The 23,309-nt window shown below is 33.8% G+C and overlaps 1 protein-coding gene and 1 pseudogene across 3 annotated transcripts in view; both read left to right on the top strand.

Moving 5' to 3' along the window:
• POLA1 (DNA polymerase alpha 1, catalytic subunit) overlaps positions 1–23,309 on the top strand; it is a 332,125-nt gene that overhangs the window by 81,892 nt on the left and 226,924 nt on the right. The gene's annotated exons all lie outside the window — the stretch shown is intronic.
• Positions 15,250–18,378, top strand: LOC111719675 (annotated as a pseudogene).

The following is a 23,309-nucleotide window of genomic DNA, read 5'->3' as shown; positions in this document are numbered from 1 at the left end:
TGACAATCTTCTGACTCTTTCTGAATGTGATTTTGTATGTGTGTATAAATGGATGTTTTCCTTTCCCTCTCTCGATAAGTAGTTGTACTCATAGGCTGTCATGTTAGGTAACTGACAGCATTCCTAGAATTTGTGGTGTCTTATTCAGTCCCTTCAGCCTATTACCTGTTTTAACTTTGCTTTCTCTCTATGAAAGAGAGCCTCCTTTTCTACAAAACGAGGGAGGTAAGGTCTGCTCTAGCTCTACATGGCTGTGTTCCCTGCTTTCCCAATATATTCTGAAGAATTCCCGAGTTGTCCCATACGGTATCTTTTGGTTAAAAGTGCAGTCTTTGATTATATTCTTAATTTGTATCCATTTGTTCACTTGTAGCTATACTTGCATTTGAAGTTCCACCCAGTAGTAGGAAAAAAATTATGAGAACTGACCAAAAAACACCTTCCTGTGCTACTTACATACTTATTTTTCATATTTTCTTCCCATTTGGAATGCAACTTCTGAAATTGGGTTGTACATGAAGCATTTTAAAAAGTTGGATACAAAAAGCACACTTAATGTTTTGCATTTTATAGTTTTAGAAGATTTTTAATGCCTTTTATTGTGTTTGTACAAAATGTTTATGATCAAAAAATTGGAAAAAATTAATAAAAAATATATTATTTCAGGTTGCAAATTATCTTTTGAATCTTCTTTCTTTAGATATTCTTTTATGTAAGAAAATCCCAGTGGAGTTTCAGGGAGAAAGAATGTACATGAATGATTAAAACAGTGAAAAATTGTATTTCATATATTCATTTTAACATCTAAAATAATGTATCTTGAGGTAGGGTATTTTGCAAGCCTTGTCCTAACACCCACCTGTTCCATAATAAAAAAATATCTAATTTTACTATTTGATTTGTACTTTTTTAAAAAGTGACTTCTAATAGGGAAAGTTGGTCACTCTTTATTAAATATTCATGAAGGAATACTTCATGAGACTTTGGTCCCATTGTGTGTTTAATATATCAAATGAGAATATGGAGTTGATATGAAGGCAAATCCAGCCTTAAATTTTATGAGAATAGAAATTGCTTTCATTCTCTACCAAAACCAGCCTTTTCATAGTCCTACTATAACTAAGGTTGTTAGCCCCCCCAAAAATCTCTTTGAAGTATTTAGTAGCATTGTTTAGGAAACGTGACAGGAAAGAAAGTAAGTAAGCATTGCACATTGATGCTTTGGAGTCTTAGGAAGGATGAAGGATGAACACTAACATTGTGGGATCATTGAAAGAGTAAAATGTCTCTTGTTCTGGTATAAAGCATTTACTTAGGCTTCTTATAGCATTAATTGCTTTCGCAGGCCAAGTTAAATGAAAGTTTGGACAAGCAGACAATTGGGCAGCTAATGTAAAGAGGAAATGAATCAGGACTACACTTAATATTTCAAGAATATAAGTACACACAATCAAAGTATTTTATGTAGGCATGTAAATAGTAACATCCATTGTGAATCAACATCCATAGTGCCAAGTTAGAAGGGAAGATTGTTGATTTATTTTGGTACCTCTCCACGTTATAGAGATGTAATATGGGATGTTGTTTTTATGTAGGTTTGGATTAATGGTTTTTCATACCTGTAAGTCATTATGCTGTATTGGGATTGATCTTAATAGATCACAGTATACAGATACTGGTACTTTAGTACTAGAGTTAATAAAAGCTTAGATATGGGAACAATAATATCAAGTCTACTTGGTGTTGTTCCTAATAATCTATAATTTGATTTTGGTGATGTCCACCTAAAATACTCTCTGGTATATAATAGTTGCTTTTTGTTTGTTTGTTTGTTTTTTAAACAAAGATAGGATTAGAAACCACATCTTTAGAGGCTTCTGAATTATGTACCTTCAAAGTAGGAAGCAAGGACAGGGCACAAAACTGAAATTTTTTTGGATATTGGTTTAGTTAAAGGCTCTAAGAAAACCTTAGTCATGTATTCTTAATTAAGTCTAAGCAGATGATGTGGTTTTTCTTGTGTGGTATATTGATGTTTGTTAGCTTGTCTGATTAATGACAGAAGTTTACAAATAGAATGAACCTCAGAAGAATAATTTGGTACAGCCTCTACACTTTACAATTGAAGAATTCCATGTTCACTGAGGCGACTTAGTGGTAGAGTGAAGTAAGATTAGAGCCCAAATTATTAGTCTTTCTATCTAATTTATGTTTTCTATCTTATACCACATTGCTTTTGAATAAACCACTTCTTAAAAGATATTTGGATGTTGATTAAACTTAGTTTACTGGTCCCAAACTCAGATTGTCTACTTATTATAAATTTATATTCCCTGCTTCTATCTAAATCTTTGTTTCTCCTGGCAGTGACTCTTTAAAAGATAGATAATCCTCAGTTCTTCATGGTTTTGGCAAAAGAGCACAAGCTATGACAAGACCTACTTGAGAGGGTCTTAAAAAGATGGGAAGGAAGTATTTCAGTTTTTACTACACTTATCCACTATTTGTTACTTTCTGCCAGAGTCTAATACATACATGCATATATATATATTTTTTTTTTTTCAGGATATTATTTTATATCGATCTTAACAATTCTTTGGAACATTTTTTTGAAGCTTCTTTTTAAAAGCCTGTGCTTATAGCGTAGTAATTGTTTTTTATGGCTTTCCAATGAAGTATGAAGGACCCTGATAACTCAACAATAGGTCAAATAGAATGGCTCCTTTTTTTTTATCTGATACTATATAGTTTTTGACTGAAAAATCAAAGCCAATTTAAGGGGAAAATGAGCAACTGAGTTTTTGACATGATGAATTTGAAGTGCTGGTGATATATTGTAGTAAGATCTGTTTTATTGACAGTTGAAGATGTGTTTTTAGAGCTAAGGAAAGGACTGGAGATAAAAATTTCAGTCATCTCTGAAAAATAATAAATACTTGTTACTTTGAATGGACTATAATATTAATTTCACATCAAGTTTTAATAGAGTTATGTTACATCCTCACTTCAATTTGTGATCATTGTGCACATTTATAGGGCTTAGATTATAATTTCTACTGTTTGTTGTAAAAGCTTTGATGATAGCTTGTTTGATGCTAAGTTCATAGACAGGAGGAGGGCACAAATCTAACATTGTGCATACAAGAAAATATGGTTTATTTGATGAGAATAATTCATTATGGAAAGAAGTGGAGCTTGTGTAAATATTTCTCCTCTTTTATTTTTCATCTACCCATTATATTGACACAGGTTTTCCCAACAAGTAAAAGATCAAAAATGGGAAAATATAAAGTAAACATAGAAGAGTGAGTGATGAAGATTATAAACCTTTGTGGGAACACTAATAACCAACAAATAATGATTTAGAAAAAATTTGCATTTTTCCAGAATCAGTTTAAGATTTCAGATGAAGAATGTTTATAAAACACATTTCTCTTCAACATCATATGACCATTCCAAGCTGTATATTCCATGTTTAATATTTTCTATCATGATTTAAAAAGGTTTTGTAAAGTACTTTAGCAGAAGAACTGTGGTTCATTCTTTTGGTTTTTTTCAACTTCCCTTTAAGCTTTCACCAGACATGTAGTCTATGCTCTGGGTATGACCCTATTAAGGATAAAAAAAGAAATAGGAGGAATGGTCCCTGCATTTTGCCCATTACCATCAATAGTTGGTCTGAATTTATTGTGGATAATGATGGTAGTGATAATGAATATATTTTGTATATCACATAGGAACTGCTAAGCACAGTTCATGGCCATAATGATCAGTGCTTAACATTTTGGCTTAAAGTAATGAACTAGATAGTCATTTTCATCTGATTTGGAAGAGCATATCACCATTTGCTCTGATCACAATTATCATAACTCATTTCTACAGCATCTTCCTTAAAATAACTCAAAACAAGCATTGTTATCTTCATTTTTCAGAAGAATAAACTGAGGTTGTATGAGGTAAGTAACTTGTCTTATGTCTCACAGCTTGTGAGCAGGAGGATTTCATTGCATCTGGTCTTCTTTGACTACATGTATGCTTCTCCCACTCTGTAACATCATCTTTCCTGTGATGCTTTAGTTCAGAGCTTCTTAAACTGTGTCTGTCACATAACTGAATGTCTTGGGGGTTATAAAAAATTTGACAACAGTAAAAGGTTTCTGAATGCAGGGATGAAAAAATTATTTAGAATTCAAAGATAATAAATCCAAGTGTCTCTGATAGTGCTTGCCCATGTTGCATTGAGTGACTTCACTGCATCCTTGTTTCTGAACATACAACGTGTGCACTTTGCATTGTGCGTTTACTGATACTGTGAGAAACACCATGGCTCAGGCTCAAGATGGGGTCACATAAAAATTTATCAGGTGAAAAGGAGTTGCGAGTAGGAAAAGCTTAAGGATTCCTGCTCTAGTTGAAGGAAAAAGTATTGTTATGCTAGCACTTTGACCTGAGACTCCCATCTGGGGTCTAGACTCAGCCTTCTCAGTAACTCACTGTATATTATAGTATTTAATAATTTTCATAACAACACCAGTAGAATTTTGGTATTTAAAAAGGTAGTTTTTGGTTTCTAGAATTAGCTTGAGGTCATTAGAAAAATTTTGTAGTTTTGTTCTTTTCCTAGTTAATTCTGGGGTCCAGCTTGTCCTAGTTGTAGCATCATGGATTTGGAGCTGAAAGGGACTTTAGAAGCTATCTCCTTCAGTGATCTCTTTGTACAATTGAGGAAATGCAAGCTCAGAAGATGCAGTGCCTTGGTCAGAGTTGCACAACTTATTAAATGTCTTAGAAACAGAATTGGAACTGTGGGCCTTTGGCTCTTAATTTAGTATTCATTTCACTGAACTCCTGCATAGTAGTGAACAAGCTCTATAATTTACCCATATTGAGGCATGACAGTGGGTATTACTCCTACACAGGGCTTTTTTTTCCCCCCTCTTCCCATGTGTTGATGCTTAGGCCAAAATTTTTTTTTTCTTTGAGGAGACTCCAGCATATTCTGGGGTTTGATGCAATCTGTATGATGTCACCTACAGGAATATCACTTGGTAAATGATCTCAGGTCACAACCTTGGTGGTTCCCTCAAGTGAAAGGGGTGTTCCTCTTTACCAAAGTTACATTTAACTGTAACAGCTGGATTATCTTTTACAAAAGAATTTTAACTTCAAAGGTAGATTGACAAATATTCAAACTTAGTCCCCCCCAACATGGGAGACATAATTTAACTTCCCACTCCATGACCTTACTCAGTGGGGAGGGAAAGGGGATTAGGTTCACAGCTTAACTTAGCTCTCAGAGAGCACAGTTCAGATTCCCAGCCAGTCCAAACCTCCCTGGGTTTGAGCTAACTGCAGTGCCTGGATTCATGGTTTCAATGTCACCATGATTCAAACTCTTGGGTCTGGTAGGATTGCCACCTGTACTTGAAACAAAGAGATAAAACTGAACACGAAAAATAACTAGTCTAAGGGCCTAAAAGGAAAGATGGATAGAAAGTATCCCCCTTCCTAATTTAGTTCATGGTGCATGTTTTCTGGGTGCCTCTATTCTCACCCTCTGGATACAAAAAGGAAAAATGCATGAGAGACAGAGAGAGGAGAAGGGGAAAAGGGGTGGTGGGGGGAGGGGGGGGCAGATCAATTTATCCTCCTAAATTTTCTTCTTCTTGGTGACTAGATAAGAATCTTACATTCAAAGTACCAAGAATCAAATTGAAGTTCTTAAGTGATATAAAAACTGATTCTTAGCATCCTCTTCCCCTTTTTCTGCTTCATTTCATTCATTCAAGACTAAGGTCTATTTTGTAGCTCTTTGTATCATGAATTGCTATGGCCAAAGAATTCAAGTGGTCACTATTGCTGAGTGAACTTCTATATACTAAGATAGATTAATGATCAGAAAGCTAACTTGGTCTGTTTCTGGAACTATATTTGAAACCATTATAGTCTAGTAGTACTTGTTATAGCTTTCTTTACATTAGTTTAGCCTTTGAGAATCCAATATCATAATGATGTAGGAGAGTAGGACTTTGTAGAAGCTAGTAAAAAGTAAAATTAGGAATAAAGATACTATTGAAGTTCTCTGGTCTGTTGTGTTTGAATAAGATAGTAATCTCCTCTTAAAAATGGCCATTATACGTTGTATTCTTGATCTCCTAGCCAAACAGAGACCCATTTGAATCTTTATTGGTAATATCAAATAGAAGATATTCTTCAGATGTTCATATTCACAGGTAGCATTGTATTATTTGTTTTGAGCCTCAGAATACTACAAATCCTTTTTGTGAAATCCACAGTCAATTGAAGGACAATTATTGTAATAATTCATTCTAGAGGATTTATGAAAAGTATACATTCTCCAGATTGCAATATACATACAATTGCTTGGCTTGTCCTCTAAAACTGTTTAGTAAATAAATGGTTAAATTTCATATAGAAATAGTTACATGTATATTATATTACAGGTATAATATGCATTTTATATATATATACTCACACATGACATTTATGTAAATATATTTTATCTTCCCTCTATCTTGCTTTTAAAAGGTACTTTGTAAATATTAGTAAATATAATTTTTGTTATACATATAATCTTCCCTTTGCCTTTGCTCTTACCAGGTAATTAGTAAATGTTAGTTGAATTAAAATCTTTTTAAAGGGTTGGTTTTTTCCTACCCATGATATGATGGTTGACAAAAATTAAGGTACTTTGGAATCATGGGTTGGATATTTTTTCCCCCTGAGCATATCACAGTCACTTTTTTTCCTTCCTCCCTCCCTTTTTCCTTTCTTCCCTCTCTCCCTTCTTTCCCTCTCTCCCTTCTTCCCTCCCTCCCTCCCTTCCTTCCTCCTCTCCCTCTCTCTCTTCCTTCCTGCCTTCCTTCCTTCCTTCCTTCCTTCCTTCCTTCCTTCCTTCCTTCCTTCCTTCCTTCTTTCTTAAAAAAAAAAAAAAATATATATATATATATATATATATATATATATAGCCTGTGGCCTTTAAGTTCATTAATCATTGGAAATCATGATTTGTTAAGAAGGATCTAAATGTTAGTACAGTAAACCCTGTGTGTTCAGAGTGATCAAGACAGAGCATTAACTGGGAACATTAAGTAGTGATGATATAGAACTTTCTTCCTTTCCTTTCCTTCTTTTCCTTATTCTTTTTCTTTTCCTTTTCTTTCCTTCTTTCTTAAAAAAAAAAATCAGCCTGTGACCTATAAGCACATTAATCATTGGAAATCATGATTTGTTAAGAAGGATCTAAATGATAGTACAGTAAACCCTATGTGTTCAGAGTGATCAGGACAGAGCATAAACTGGGAACACTAAGTAGTGATGATATAGAACTTTTCCCCACACAGGAGAGGTTCAGCAGAAGTTAAATGTAATGTTAAAATTGTTTAAAAAAAAAAAAATTAAAGTAGAACAACCCCAGTTAGCATATAATTCTAAGTACTAAAGCACTGTGCCCTCATGAAGCAGCTAGAGAATTCCTCTTGTGGCCAGGCAACCTCCAAAGAAGACAGATTGTATAAAATTGGTGTTCTAGAGACCTCTGAGCCCACACATTTGAGTTATCATAAAAATGACCTTTATGGAATCTAATAGTTATCTCAAAAGCATTTAAAAAAATACTTTTTCATCCTGGGAAAAGGAGTAAATCTTGGAGTAATTTTCTTTATAATAATGTAACCATATTAGAGTCTAGAAGAGCCATTGGGGTGTCACATGTTCTGAGGGGAATAGAGTTGGTAGATTGGGGAAAGGCATGTTTTGCCACTAATGGTGGTAATTTATATGATGCTCACATAGGAAGCAAATATTCCCTTTTTCTTTTCTCTTTTCACTTTTCTTCAGTTATTCTACTTTGCAAAGGTAACAGCTTGTTATGAATTTAAGTATAGAAAAGAGAGACTCTTGTTCATATTTAAAGAACATTCGTAATAAAAACATTTCCACAGCTTTGTCAAAGAACAGCCTTTGTTTAAGGGTTAGGTATGTCTAAGGAATTGACTTGTTCAGAACTAAGGAATAAAATATAATTCATCTTATCTTGTGTAAGGAAAATTGTCCTAACTTGCATGCTGCTGAGTGCTTAATTTACATTTAAAGCTGAAGTAGTGAAACACATATTTTTGTCAGAAACTTCTTCCATTCTCCCAAATATGTTTATCACCAGAAAAATTAGTTCATTATTTTGCAAGGTAATATGCCTTAGTTGATAGAGAAAAGCAATTCAGGTTGAAAAATAAATCTAATTTACATATGCATTTCTGTAAATCATTAAAAATCACTTATATAAATAGATAAACAGGATTAGAGAGTGTTAGATTAGTGTGCAGATTTTAAAATTAAAACAAAAGAAAAAAAAACAAGACAGACACCTCCAAACATTATGTTAAAATAGATTAGTGGATCTTGGGTAGGTTACCAAGTTGTTTGCTACCATAGCAGCTCTGTTTTCTGGCTCTTAATTGGAAGGGGAATTACAGCTAGCATGCTGCCTGCCCTTTCAGCTATGTCTTTCTCCTAAGACTTTGAAGAAATCACAATTAACTTGTAATAATCAAGAGTTTGGAACCTCTATTCTAGGAGATGTAGTCTCAGTATTATGGTGGTGAGTCATTTGAATTGAGGTAGTAAGTGTAATGGAAAGAATGCTACATTTGAAGTATTAGGACTTGGGTTAAAATTTCAGCTCTTCTACTTTGCATCATAGGATCATAGATTTAGATACTAAAGGTAGTTTTGGTTATCTGTGTTTAACTATAACTATATACAATCTAACTTTAATAATAACAATAACAATAAATAACAATAACTTTCAACAATAAAGACTAAGTCCAAGCAGTAAGTACTAGGTCCCAAGATATAAACCCAGAGCTCCTGGTTTCCAATCCAATGTCCTTTCTACTGTGTAAAACAGATCAGTACATTCAGGTTTGTCCAAGTGATTTCTGAGGTCCCTTACAATGCTCTGGATTCTATGATAATTTCTTTGCTTTCTCATTTGTAAAATGGGTCGACTGGGAAGAGGTAGGTAGATCAGCCAGTGTCATGCTCCTGCAAATTGTATTTTTATTTATTTTGCTAAATAGTTCCCATTTACATTTCAATCTGGTTCTGTACTCCCTGAGAAGTCTTTGACATCCCTGTCTAGCTCTAATTTTATTTATTTTAAAGAAGGTGAAACCCTTGTTTTCAGTTTTTGTTATTTTTTTCATTGGATTATGAAATCATGAAAAAGAAAGTTAGGTGACATGCCAACAGGTATTGTTAATGGAGTTGGGATTTTTACTCAGGTTGGTTTTCTTTTTTTTTTTGTGCCATACCCCAAAAGATTCACTTGCCATGGAAGATTTGAAATGATAAAAATGTTAGAATGGGAGTGATCTCACAACTAAGGCATAGTGATCCTATGATTTTTATTATATGTATAAAATCTCACATTTATGCTGTATATATTATTTGTAAAATCTTATATACATAAGAATCATATATTAAGCTACAGTTTTTCCTCACAACAATCTTGTAGGACTCATTTTACAAGTCTCTTTTAATCCTTGTTTTATAAATGAGCAGAGTGAGATTTTGATAAAGAAACTAACTTCCCTGTAAAGTGTAGTAAGCATAAGAGATGGGACTTTAATTCTAAAGCTTCTGCCTTCAAATACACACATTTTGGGATATTGGGTGCTTTCATTTCAGATTCTAAAATATCACTTGTTATGTGTTCTTTGGGGAAGGAGGTGTATAGGATGGGAATGGTAATGGTATTTCTATCAAAATCAGTAAATAAGTGTTGTAGTTTCCATTAAATGTTTACACTTTTCTCAAGTTTTTAATTCATTTCTTGAATGTTAAAAAGAGGTCTTGAGTATATGCTTTATGTTATATCTCAATTTATACATAAACATACTATCCATTCCAGGAGTGCTACATTCTGTGCAGATCAATTGAAGATTATTTTCCTCCTTATTTTGGGTTTTTCAAAGTGGGAGTTTAATAATTTTTCTTGTCATCATTTCCAATATCATCATCAGAAATATTTTATTGAGTGCCTTCAGGTCATGATTGCATTCTACCTAATACTTTGATGTGGTTTGTCTGAGAAAATTTAGTAGTTCATCAGAAGGCAGGTATCAAAGTTCTTTGACAGCCTGAAATATCTGAGATGTTAGTTAAGATGGAATTGGTCACCACAGTTTTACTTCTATTTCGTAGTGTAAAATTCTTCAGCTTTTGTGGAGATTTTTTTTTTTAATGGCATATTTGTTAGACAGCTGTTTTGTTTTCCTCCTTTTTTTCTTTTTAATACCATGGACCACATGTGCTCATACTGTTGATTAGCTGTAGGACAGAGAAAAAAGAGAAAGTATAGCATTTGTAATTACCAGTAATTGATTCTTGTTGTGCCATCTCATTTCCTTCTATTTTGACTCCACCCACTCCTCTTCCTGTAAATTCTGCTTTATGTCAACTACTTACAGGATTAATATGGATGGGTGGGTATACAGCTATTGTCCTAAAATCCTTAAAAACTGATTTTTATTTTGGCAGTAAAATGTCTATTTAAAAAAGGTCTAAGAAGGAAATAGAGTAACCAGTCTATTTCTGTTTAGTTTAGTTTAGTCTTTTATTTTATTTTTTTTTTTCAGTTGCGTTTTATTATTGATGAACTTTTGTGAAGTTTTCCTTGGCAAAGATACTGAAGTGATTTCCTGTTTCCTTTTCCAGTTCATTTTACAGATGAGGAAAATGAGGCAAACAAGGTTAAGTTGCCCAGAGTCACACAGCTAGTATCTGAGGCTAAATTTGAACTCAAGAAGATAAGTGTTCTTGATGCCAGGTCTTGCACTCTGTGCACACTATCACCTAGCTGCCCTCAAATCTATTTTCTAGGAGCTAATTTTCATTTGTACCTTTTCTTCCTATTTTCCATTTGTACCATTTCTATTAATTAACAAACGCTTTTTGATCCTCTATTATGTATTAGGCTTTGTAGGATAAAAGAAATATGCCATACATAGTACCAGCTCTCACAGAATTCACAGTATGGAAATGCTATATAAATATGTAAAACAATTATGATGTTGGGCAGTATATAATAAATAAATGAATAGTACTGAGAATAAATGCCATTAATGTTTAAAGAAAGAAGAAACCCTTAGTGCCACTTCCAGCCCCTCCAAAACTTTAACTCTGAGGTTAGATGGGAATAAAAAGAATATGAAATCTGATAAATATCACTGTGTAAATACAGACATATAATGGGTTTCTTTTTTTAAAGAAAATTTTATTCTTAATTACAAGCATTTCTTTAAAATGTTAGTCTGTTAAAACTGGGAAACGGCTTTCAACAGGATGTAATTGGAACTATACATTTCTAAATTACTTTTATTTTTACATTTGTCTTGTTATGTGGTACTTCATGTTTTAAGGATGTGAATGTTTCATCATACTTGCTATAATCATATAAAATATACTAAATCTTAATTTCTATGAGAGATACATCTGGAGTCAAGTAGCAATTTATGACCAGTGAGAAGTGAATGTCACCTCTCAGTTATTTTTAGTTGAGTCATATAGAGGTTAGTCTAGTCGTTGTCTAGAGGTTATATTGGAATGTAGAGGCATTAGAAGACTTAAATTTCCTTTGAAGAGTTTTAGGCTTCAATTATTCAATACCTAGAGTAATGTAAATGAAAAAGAAGGTATACAATCAAAAAATGTGATGAAGAAATATTCTGTAAGATTTGATCAATTAGATGGGGTGGGAAGAGTAAAGGATAGGAGGGTGTAAGCTCTTTATAGTCAGAGATGATTTTTCATTTTTGCCTTGTATCTCCTTACATATATTAGATATTTAATAAGTGATATTGAATTGAAAGATTTGTAAGTCTTGGGGCTCACATGCATGAAACATGGTAAGTTAACATTCATGGAGAAATATTTGTGAGGAAAAACCTCATCAATACAAACACTACTTGCAAATCTCTTATAGATGATGATAAAGGGGAAGAGAGGAGCAGTAGGAATTGTAGATCTGTGATGATTAAGTAGAAAATGAATGGATGATCTTAAGGAGCACTAAAAGTAAAATAATATTCAAATGTCAGGGACTTGTCTTTGATGGGTGTATGCAGGGATAGATTAAGTGAAGAAAAGGGGGGAGCTAAGAAGACAGAAGAGAAAAAATCTTTTGACTTTATATGTCCAGGTAGGAGTTCTTAAAAAGGAACCATGAGTGCTGAACTGGGGTCTTATGAAGTATAAAGGGTTAAAACAGTGTAAGATACTGCACTGTTAATCTTAGTTGCTTAATAAATGCTTGCTTTATGTGAAGAATGAGAACTGAGGAGAAATAATGGATTTTGCAACACTACAGTATATAATATATAAAGAATATAATATAAAACTATAACAATAAATATAAATAATACTTATTCAGGCTTCAAGAAATAAGCAAATAGTATGAGTTGAAGGGCACTTTGTGTGTGTGTGTGTGTGTGTGTGTGTGTGTGTGTGTGTGTGTGTGTGTGTTTGTTTGTCTGTCACCTTCCAGGAAAAATAAGCCATTAAAAAAGTGGATACTAGTTAGAAGGGAATTGTGGTAAGTGGAAAGCTTATTCTCCCCTACATTTGATCACATGGTAGGGATTCAAGATAAATATAGTCATGTTACCTAGGTCCTTTGCATCTTTCTTATATCTCTTTTATTCCAGGGAGCATCATCACTGATCTTTCCTAAAGTTGCTGTGCCTGCAGTGTCCCATTCCCATCATTCATTCTTCTAAAGAGGCTTTACCTCACTCTCTCTGTCATCTATTATTGATGAGGAGGGCTTGCATAACATCAGGTTACAACTTCTTTTTATTAGAGATGGAAGAAATTAGTAAATGGCAGTAGGATAAATGTGTGAGTGAAGCGTGAGAGAAGAGTAGATGGTTTGCTTGTATCCCCCACTTTGACCAAGAGTTCCTTTGGGCTGACTAATATGTCCAGTAGCAAAGAAGTAATTGAGCTTTTTGTAGCAGCTCTAATAAAATGTTTGTTGGGGAAGAAATGTGGAGGTGATATTCACGTTGAGTCTGGATTATCTATGAAATTATTATCTGTATTATTACTTCCTACATAGATAGCATCATCCATTTCTTAAGGAAAATATTGCTACTTCAGAGCACATTATGGTGACTACTAATATTCTGATGATATGAACTTGCCCTCATCATAGTAGATAAATGAGGCCAAAGACATTTTGTGTAACTACCTAATTGAGAGAGGCAAATGCATGATGCTGGAGCACCAGGCTTTTTCCATAATGTATATGCTAAGCAGAAAATGTAAAAGAACAAAAACAATAAAAGTAATGTTTTTTAGCAGTAGTTGAGATATTTCAGGAGAGATGAGATGTGAAGAGAAGCAATGGCCATATTTAGAAAGCTTCCTCAAACCCAATAGTATCTATTGAAGCAAACTTAATGACAGACTTTTTTCCTTTCATGAATCATTGTATTCCTATAAAAGCGAAAATTCCTCTTCATCTAAACAAATGGCTTCCACATCTGTTTTCTTAGTTTCTCAAAAGGGTGTCTTTGGCTTGCATTTTTTTAAAGTGTTTATCTGTGAAAAATGAAATATAGTCAAAAGCAGTTTACACATCAAAATTCAGTTGGTCTACAGCTTGTAAGAATTAGTTGAGAATGAGGTGGAAGAGCGGAAACAACAACAACTTTTGGAATCTCTTTGGATGTATTCTTCTCCCCCAACAATCTTTTCAATACATCTTTAAAAATCTGTTATACAGTTCAGAGCTGATCATTAAGTTAAAGTAATCAGCCATACCATATCTTCCCTTGGAGTTATGGTTTTAAGAAAACCAGTATTTAACTTCAGTAGTAGGAGAATTGAGTATCAGTAAATTGAGAATTAATTATTTTGGTTTATGTTTTTCTTGGTGGTGGTGGGGAGACTCTCCTCTAATTTATACATTTACATATCATTTTTTAAAACAATATGCTGTTTGTGAAGTAATTCTGAAATTTCAGTGCTCCTTGCTGTATTTCACTCACAAGAATTATGCCTTTTTTCTTATTCTCTTCTTGTTTGGCAAGCAGCTATGTCCTTGAACCCACCCTACCATTTTAAAAATAAAGAATGAGAAGTCTCTAAGCAGCTTAAGTGTCGGCTCTTTTGCAGCTGACAGGAACTCGATCTACTACTTGGCCTCTTCATCAGGGGACCAATGTGCCAGTAGTGTGTAGATCAGTCTGGCCATGCCATTTTCATTGTGACATGCCTTAGATTGCCAGCTGATGGTTTGGAAGGGTGAAAGTTGGGGTAGTAGCCAAAGAATATAGTATCCCCTTTCCTACTGTGACAGAGTTATAAGGAGTTTTCTGAGGAATGGGTGGCTCAACCATGGGGCTGTAAGGAGTAAGATTCCTGTCTGGTTTTTCTCCACCTGGTAGACTTTTTGGACTCTGGTCTAAGTGATTGTCTTTCAGAAAAGGTTGCAGCAGCAGCAGTGCCTCCTATCCTACTCCCTGTGGTACAGCTGTCTCTTCTGTCAAAACAGTGTCTTGTTCTGGGGTTAAAGGTTGATAAAAACTGTGACTAACTTGAGACAATTGATGTTAGAAAAATTTAATTAGTCAGTAAAGGCAATTAATTCAATCACTTATAGCTTAGTTTCTCTTCCAGAAATAGAAACACCTGTATATCATGGATTCCTGCCTCTTTTCTCCTTCATTTTGCCTCTATACATTTCCAGAAGGATAAAGGGTCTAATAATTTCCCATAATTTTCTTAACATGTTTTCACTAGACTGTTATCAAGTTCTATCTCTGATGAATGATAATAAATAACAACAAAATAAATCTAAGAATTCCCCTTTCCAAATGCAATAGAAAGCTGGTGAGGAAAACAGTAGTTATATAGAAGCTATTGGAATTCATTGGCTTATAAAATTGAATTGATTGGTGCTAATTCCTCCTGTTGAAATCATCAACACTCATTTTGGCTTAAGAGAGGAGAGTTGCTCACTGCCTTTTGCTTGCCACTATTGTAGATGGCAATACAATCCTCAACCTCTAGCATTCACAGTTATTAATGACAAGACTGCTCTCCTGTTTGGGTCTTGTTTGATAGCTTAAAACAATTATTTGTATTCAGCACCAGCCACCTGTTAATATCGTTCTTGTTAAAGGTCACTGTGTGGTGCCTTTCAGTCTAACTTAAGCAGCCATGTATCAGGTTTGTTGTTGGCTACCGTTTTGTGACACTAGACAAATGTTGTGATAGAAAGAATGTGTATCTGATTTGTGAAAGGGAAGGTAATTGAAGTAATGAGATGATATTTCCTGATTGCACTATCAGATAGTAAAGTGCTAGAAAAAATAATGGAGTAAATCTCCAACTAGTACCCTATCATTGTTAAATCTAGTTTTTTTCCAGTGTTTCATGTGTTTTCGCTGTAAAAGGAAATGCTGGTATATTAAGATAATATTTGTTTGTTAGCATATTTTTGCATTTTGCTTTATGATCCTGTGTTCAGTTCCTGGTAAGTTCATTTTGTTCACATTCATATTTAAGGGAATTTCTTATTTTTTCCAAGCTCACTAAATGCTTATTTGAGTGCTATCTGTGAATATTGAACTCTTAGTCTTACCAGTGAAAAAAACCACTGATCGTGAAATCACGAACTTGAATTAAAATCCTAGCCTTGATATTTGCTACTTGTGAGATCATGGGCAAGTCACTTGACTTCTTTGGATCTCACTTAAATAATTTGTAAAATGAGAATGTTAAGTTAAAAATGATATGAGATTTTTTTCTATAAATCTAGAGCCATGATTCTGTCTAAAAAGACTAGAAGAGAGAGTTGGAAAAAAAAAAATGTGGACCTTGGGGATCATAGATCCTAGATTTAGAATAGGATATAACCAAAAATAGTATAATATTTTATTATTTCAATAGAATACTTACTGGTTTGTTACTCTTTACCTCCTACTCTATAGTGTCTTATCCCTGGAAATTGATGTACTATATACTACCATTTTGGAAATTGAGTATAATTTCCCTTCCTTTTCCTGAATGCAAATCCAAACAGTAATATTAAGACTGCTTCTTTAAGGTGACCTCCCTATTTTGGTGAGTTGTCTGTTCACTAAATTTTTTCCTTTATCATAAGCTGTTTTATTTAAAAGTCTAGTTGAACTTTTAGAAGAAGAAAAAATCAGCTAACATTATTACATAAGAAATTGCTTTCGGTCAGATCTTTTTGTCCATCCAGTCTCGCATTCAGTATCTGATATTGAACACGTGGAAGAGCAATGATGATGTTGTTAATAATGTCAACTTCAAAAAGTTAGGAACATATCCTGCATTCCATTAGTGTCTCACTAAATTTCATGGTCTCTAGGATGAATTACTGATGAGATTCTGGCTTGCACAGGCAGTTTGCATAGTGATAATTACTAACAGGGACAGCTAAGTGGTTCAGTGACTAGAGTGCCAGGCCTAGAATAAGGAATATTCATCTACTGAGTTCAAATCTGGCCTCAGATACTTACTAGCTGTGTGAATCCATCAAGTCACTTAACTTAACCCTCCTTGTCTCAGTTTCTTCTTCTGTAAAATGAGTTGGAGAAGGAAATGATGTAAACTTTTTGTAGTATTATAGAGGATGGACTGGTCTTGAGACCAGGAGTGGAAAGCTGCAGCAATGATTTAGGTAAGAGATTTATAGATTTGAGGTGGTGGCTGTGTGAGTGGCGAGAAGGGATTGGATATAGGAGATATGGCAGTGGAAATAGTGAGAATTGGCATCTCATTGAATAAATGGATGAGAAAAAGCAGATGCTTCTTAAAGATTTAACAAAAAAAAACAACTCAAGCAAATGAAAACATTATTAAGTCAATTGTGAACATTAGGTTTTACTTTTGGGTAGCCAATTGTTTATAATCTTCCTATCTTTTAAGTTAAAGATTTTGCTTTCCCTGGAAATTGAATGGATGCCCATCAGATAGAGAATGGCTGAATAAATTATGGTATATGAATGTTATGGAATATTATTGTTCTAGAAGAAATGACTAGCAAGATGTTTTCAGAGAGCTCTGGAGAGATTTACATGAACTGATGCTAAATGAAATGAGCAGAATCAGGATATTATTATACACAGCAACAAGATTATATGATGATTAATTCTGATGGATATGGCTCTCTTCAACAATGAGATGATTCAAACCAGTTCCCGTTGTTCAGTGATGAAGAAAGCCATTTACACCCAGAGAGAGAACTATGGGAACTGAGTGTGGTTCACAACATAGCATTTTTCACTTTTTTTGTTGTTTGCTTGCATTTTATTTTATTTTTTTACTGGTTTGATATGATTTTTCTTGTGTAGTACGATAATTATATAAATATGTATGCATGTAAAATAACTCACAAATAAATTGGATTCAAGTTTAAAAAAAAAAAAAAAAGATTTTGCTTTCCACTCTGGCCAGAAGAAGGTTCCATACAGCATTGTTCTTGGTTTCTGTTGTAGTATTAAAGGAAACTTTCACAATGTTAAGAACCCTAGATGTCTTGAAGATGAAGGAGGAGGATGTCCTCAAATTCTTTGCTGCAGGAACCCATTTGTGACACCAATTCGGACTTCAGATAGAACAATAAATCTACAAAAGAAAGAGTGAAACTTAATGCCATCACTGGTGCTGCACCTGTTGCTGGATGATTTACATCCACTAACCAGGTCCAGGCAGCTTTGGGGAGGCTCATATCTTGGTGATCACTGATCCTCATATATTAACCTCCCAGTCATTGCCTTGTGCAACCTAAGGTTCCCCCCTTTGCTATGTGAATGTTGCCTTTCTATGAACAACAAGGGAGCTCACTCAGTGGGTCTGATGCAGTAGCTGCTGGCCCCCAAGGTTCTGTGTATTTGTGGTACATCTCCCCTGAGAGGTTATGCCTGATCTTTACTTCTACTGGATCCAGAGGAGATTGAAAAGGAGGAGCAGGCTGAGCTGAGAAGGCAGTAATAAAGGAGCAATTTCAGAGTGAATGGATTGCACCTGTCCCAGTATTCACTACTCCGGAGTTAGAGGTGCCTGATTGGTCTGAGGGAGTACAGGTGCTATCTGTGTCCATTCAGTAGTTCCCTATTGAATGTTGGGGTGCTCAGCTGGCTGAGTACTGGTCTGTGGCTCCTGCTGCTCAGGCCACTGAGTGGATAGGAACCACCACAGAGTGGTCTTGAGTTTTATTCCAGATACTCTAATAGTGTTAGAAAAATGCTGTTGTGGAATAAACATTGGTTTCTTTAATTTTTTTTTTTTTAAGTTAAAGATTTTTCAGTATTTTGTACCATTATTTTATTTAATTTTATTATTTTATTCTTTTAAATAATTTTTTGCCACTATTAATGACAACTTAAGACCTATTAAATCAATTTATCCGTCATTTAACTGTTTCATTTTTCAATTAAAAAATATTTCAAGTTCTGAGACTGCTAATGCTCTTTTCAGTTGTGAATATAGTTGTGATTTCAATTTTTCAGTTGCTGAATTTCATTATGTAACAGTAGTTTCCTGGCTCCATCTTCGAAAATAAAAGCAGTTGTAATCAATTAAAAATTTTATTAATTGCTTATTTGTGCCTTCATATATTTAGCTCCCAAAGAGTTAATAGCTGATGCCCATTCCTTCTTCAGAAATCAGAATTCCAAAAATAGAAAGACTATTTCCTCTGTGTTTGGCACTGTAGTTGAAAATGCCAAGCATAGTTTTTATCGAGTTTGAGAGTAAGGGGAGGAGAAGAGAAAAGTTACATGTAAATCATTTAGCCATTAACCTAATGTGGTGGATTTATAAATCCTATTACTATAAGCCCTTTTCATTTCCCCTGAGGCCTGGCACGTGCTTGATCATGCTAATGTAAAATTCATTCTGCCTAAGTGATTACTGAAGTAAGACACTTTTAGTCAATTTTAATCGGGTTGCATGAAACTTGCTTGTACAGTAATGTTAAATAAGATATGGACACAGTTTGGCCATATCTTAATTAGCCCTGTAGATGAATAAGGTAAGAAGTCAATCAAGGAACCAAGACTCTAAGCCTTCTGACATTTAACAACTTTGCTTTGAAAGAAATCTCACCTGAGGGGCTGAAGCTATAGGGTAGAAAAAACTGAAGCTGAGGATCACAGTACATTATGTATTTTCAATCTTGTAGGCATTTTGTGGGTTTTTAAAAGTCTGCGATCTCTATTCCTAGAGTTTACTTAAGAGTTTTTAGTGGTCTTTATGGCATTAAATAAATGTATAGTTTCAAAGTTTAGTTTTTAATAAATATTTCTACTTTTAAAATAAAGTTTAGCCATTAGTGATTGTAATGAATTTAATTAGTTAAATGATTATAGATCTGAGATGCCTTTATAGAAGGCATCCTTTCAGACTTCTACAGGGCTTCATTTCAGATGTAATTGTTGAGATCAAATTAATTGTATGAAAAATTGAGATAGGAGGATGCAATTCAGCTGTGTGGCTTAAGATGGTTGGAGAGGGAAAAGAAGTAGAGATTTAAATGTTTTTATTTAAGGGTAAAAGCTGTTTTTAAATAAATATTTAAATAAAATTGGAATATAGAGATGATTGTTTTTGAAACAAGCAGAGATTAAGTGGAACAAGGGGAGAAATGAACTGATTGAAATAAAAGAAAATTCCTCCTCCCCCCCAAAAAAAATTTCCTTCCACAAATATTCATTTCACAGATTCAACGGCATAGTTTCTGAATTTCTAATTACTTAGATCAAAATCAGAATCCTTTTATTATAGGAAAATAAAAAAGATATAAACATTATTAAGTGTTTTAAATAATATTGTTTATTCAAAAGTGTTCTAAATTTTTTACACTTGAGATGTCAGGAGATTCAAATGACAAATTTTTTTTTTTTAAATAATGTATTCTTTGTAAATTTAGTGGAAGTATTTGTTAGTCATGTTTATAATTAAGGGGTCTCCATCAGTGAAGTAGAAATGCATTCTTCTTGGTATTTATTTGCATTACAGTGTACTGTGTTTGAACTGAATCACTATTTCTTAGGTCGAGAACATTAGGACTTAGGTATGGTATTCAAACTTGAATTGTTATTTTTTTTTTTAAACTATCTTTAAAATTTCATTATATTGGAGATAGGTATGCTCATCAGTCAGTGATTCTGTCTTTAAAAAAACAATCTACTAGAACTTCCAGTGGAAGCTTAATCTTTCTTCTTTCCAGAGATCTTTGATTTCAGTGCTTATAATTTACAAGATTACAAATATCTCTCTGGCCTATTTGATTGTTTGTAGTGGTTGGAATTTGTCATCCCTAGAAGCTAAGAAAGCTAGTTGAAGAAGTAGAATTTGCATAATGAACTGAATTATATGATAATGGAGATGTCAATGAATATTTTGTTTTAGTATTTTCTTTCAGCCTATTTTTTTAAGGGAAGATGTTCATCTATCATTGGAACAATACGAGAAATACTCATTCATCTTTGTAGTACTTAAAAAAAATTCTAGGAAGAAAATTATGACCCAGGAATATTGTATGGCTTAGTGGAAAGAGCTCTGGGTTAGACTTCAAGAAGCTTACACATTCCGTTGCTATTTTTTTTTTCTGTGTGACCCTTGTCAAGCCTTTTTGCCACTTTGGAACTCAACTTTCTTAACTGTAAAGCAAAGGAACTAATACGTAAGGAGTTGAAGGTATCATGAAAAGCCTTAAAGAAGAGGTGGCTTTGAGTTGAACTTTGAAGAAAGGAAAGGATTCTAAGAGGTAGAGATAGGGAGAGAATGAATTTAAAACATAGACAGCAGCCCTAGAGAAGAGAAGTGGATGGGACGGTGTGTAAAGAATAATGACTGGAATGCAGAATGTACAAAGAGGAATTATATATATTAATCTTGGAACTCGGGCAGAAGCTCAAAACATGGAAAACTCTAAATGCTATAAATAGGAAAGTTTATATTTGAGTCCAAAGGTAGTACAGAATCCTTTGAGAGCTTCAGAAACATCACTTTAGCAGTTAAATGGAGGATGTGCATATCACTGTGAAATGTTGTATTGCAAGTAATTTAAATAGCCTTAAAAGACTTAATGCTGTTATTTAAAATGGTTTTTAAATTTGATATACAAATAATAAAGTCACATAGCTTTTGTGCTGGTTCACTTTATATAGTAACCATACATCATTCCTAAAAAAGTAAATTTTTTTTTATTATTTTTCAAGGATTAATGTAAGAGAAAATATAATAGAATGATATTTCATTCTCTTTGAAACTAATTCACCGTTATATAACTCTCTGAAATTTGCAAAGCATTTTGCTCATAATAACCATGTAGAGTAAGTAGTCTAAATGTTATCATCATCCCTACCTCACAAATGAGAAAATTGAGTTACAAAAAGATAAAAATGATTTGTCCCAGACCACTAAGATAATATTAAAGTTAGGATAGAAGTATTCTTGATTCCAAGGCCTTCTTTATTGTGCTACTTGCATCAAACTTCAGAATACTATAAAACCATAGGTCTTCTAACAGGAAAAATCAAATGAATGAAGAATGTTTATTGCCTAGATGTTGTCTAGACTTATCTGTGAAATTTAATTGTTTGGGCAGGCAACACTTACGATTATCCCATCTGTGTGCAAGTTTTGGACAAACTAGAGGAAGAGTATGCTAACTTATGCTAACACCTTTTGTCTGGAATCATGTAACACTATACTCGCTGAAAAAATGTTATTATGGGGAATCTGAAGAGCAGTAGAGAGAGACATGATGGGTATAAGTAGTCTACTGGTATCTATTAAGCAGTCAATAAGCATTTTTTTCAATACCTCCCATATGTTAGATCCCAAGTATACAAAGAAAACATAGTCTCAGAGACCCTTACAGAGCTTATATTCTATTAGTGTATACAACATGTACACACAATTATTTTCCAGATAATTTGAGGGGAAGAGAACATTGACAAGAAAAAAGACTTGACTAGGTTGGTCCATTCATGACCGATTAGTCTCTTTAGCTTCATAGCACTTGTTAGGGCTTGTGTTCTACTGGCATAACCTTTGAGAGCTCAGTTACCACCATGCCCTTGATGAGCCATTGAAGGACTTGAAAAGAGACTTTCTAATATGTGGTTTCTAAAAATTTCTCTAATGTATTTCTAGTTTTGTACTGTGCATCCTTGCAGCAAGGAACTTAAAACCATTGAGGTTTCCATTAAGCTCCTCAATTATATTTTAGATTTTTATATTTAAATTTGTGAACTTTGGTATATTTAGTATATTTGCTGTGTATAAAATCTAAATGATACCTACAATACAAAAAATGGGCTAATTGTTAGGGATGTTTTAGATGCCTAGAATTGTCTTTTTGTGTTTTATTTCTTAAATAGTGGCAGCTTGATACTTGTATTCTGTACCAATAAGCGCTATTTTAGTCTATCTTGGCATGAGTAAACATTTAGTATAGTATCTTATTTTAGCAGAATATAAATATGGAAGGCATAATTGTTATGTTAGAGATTACTTTTACAGGTTAGTGCAATTTTTGGTAATTGGTCTTATGTGCCTATTGTTTGGTAACCTCTCTAGATTAGACAAACAAGAAGTACATCCTCCCTGCCTTTGAAAATATAGGTTTATTCTTTAGAAAATGTAATCACCAGGGCATTTTGGATTTCTTTTCTATTTCTCTCTCTCTCTCTCTTTTTTTTTTTTTAGAGGCCTGGTTCATATGATGTTTAATTCCCGCTCTCTTCCTTTCCCCTCTCTTTCCCCTCCTCCCCATCCTGCACTGTTCAGCATAGCCTGCAATGATTGATATGATGGCAGTGCTGTCATTCTTGTTAACAAAAAAAAGTCATTTTTGTTCTAGATATTTTAATAGAGTCCCATTAAAGATGTATTGCTGACTGAAATATCGGCATGAAGGGCCCTCACTGAGCTGAGCCCAGGAATTAAGAAGTCAGGAAATCGACTGCTGCATTGCAAGAGAGCCTTGTGTGACACAGAATCTCCTGATTGGGGAGATCATTACTGCTATTATGACTCGACTTGCGTAGGAATTTTAAATTCCATCTGAATGTCAGTAATAACCCTCTTAGCAAATTATCCTGAATAAAATCACGAAGGCATTTTATATAATAGGTGTTGAATTACTGGATAGATTTGCTAATTAAATACTCTTTGTTCTGCTGCAGTTGACATTACAGGGTAAGATCTTGAACAATTATTCTCAACAGCTGTACTTT

This window comes from Sarcophilus harrisii, chromosome 3, assembly GCF_902635505.1.
Source record: "Sarcophilus harrisii chromosome 3, mSarHar1.11, whole genome shotgun sequence".
NCBI lineage: Eukaryota > Metazoa > Chordata > Mammalia > Dasyuromorphia > Dasyuridae > Sarcophilus > Sarcophilus harrisii.
The sequence above is the reverse complement of the archived record's forward strand: the minus strand, read 5'-3'. Positions and strand labels throughout refer to the sequence as shown.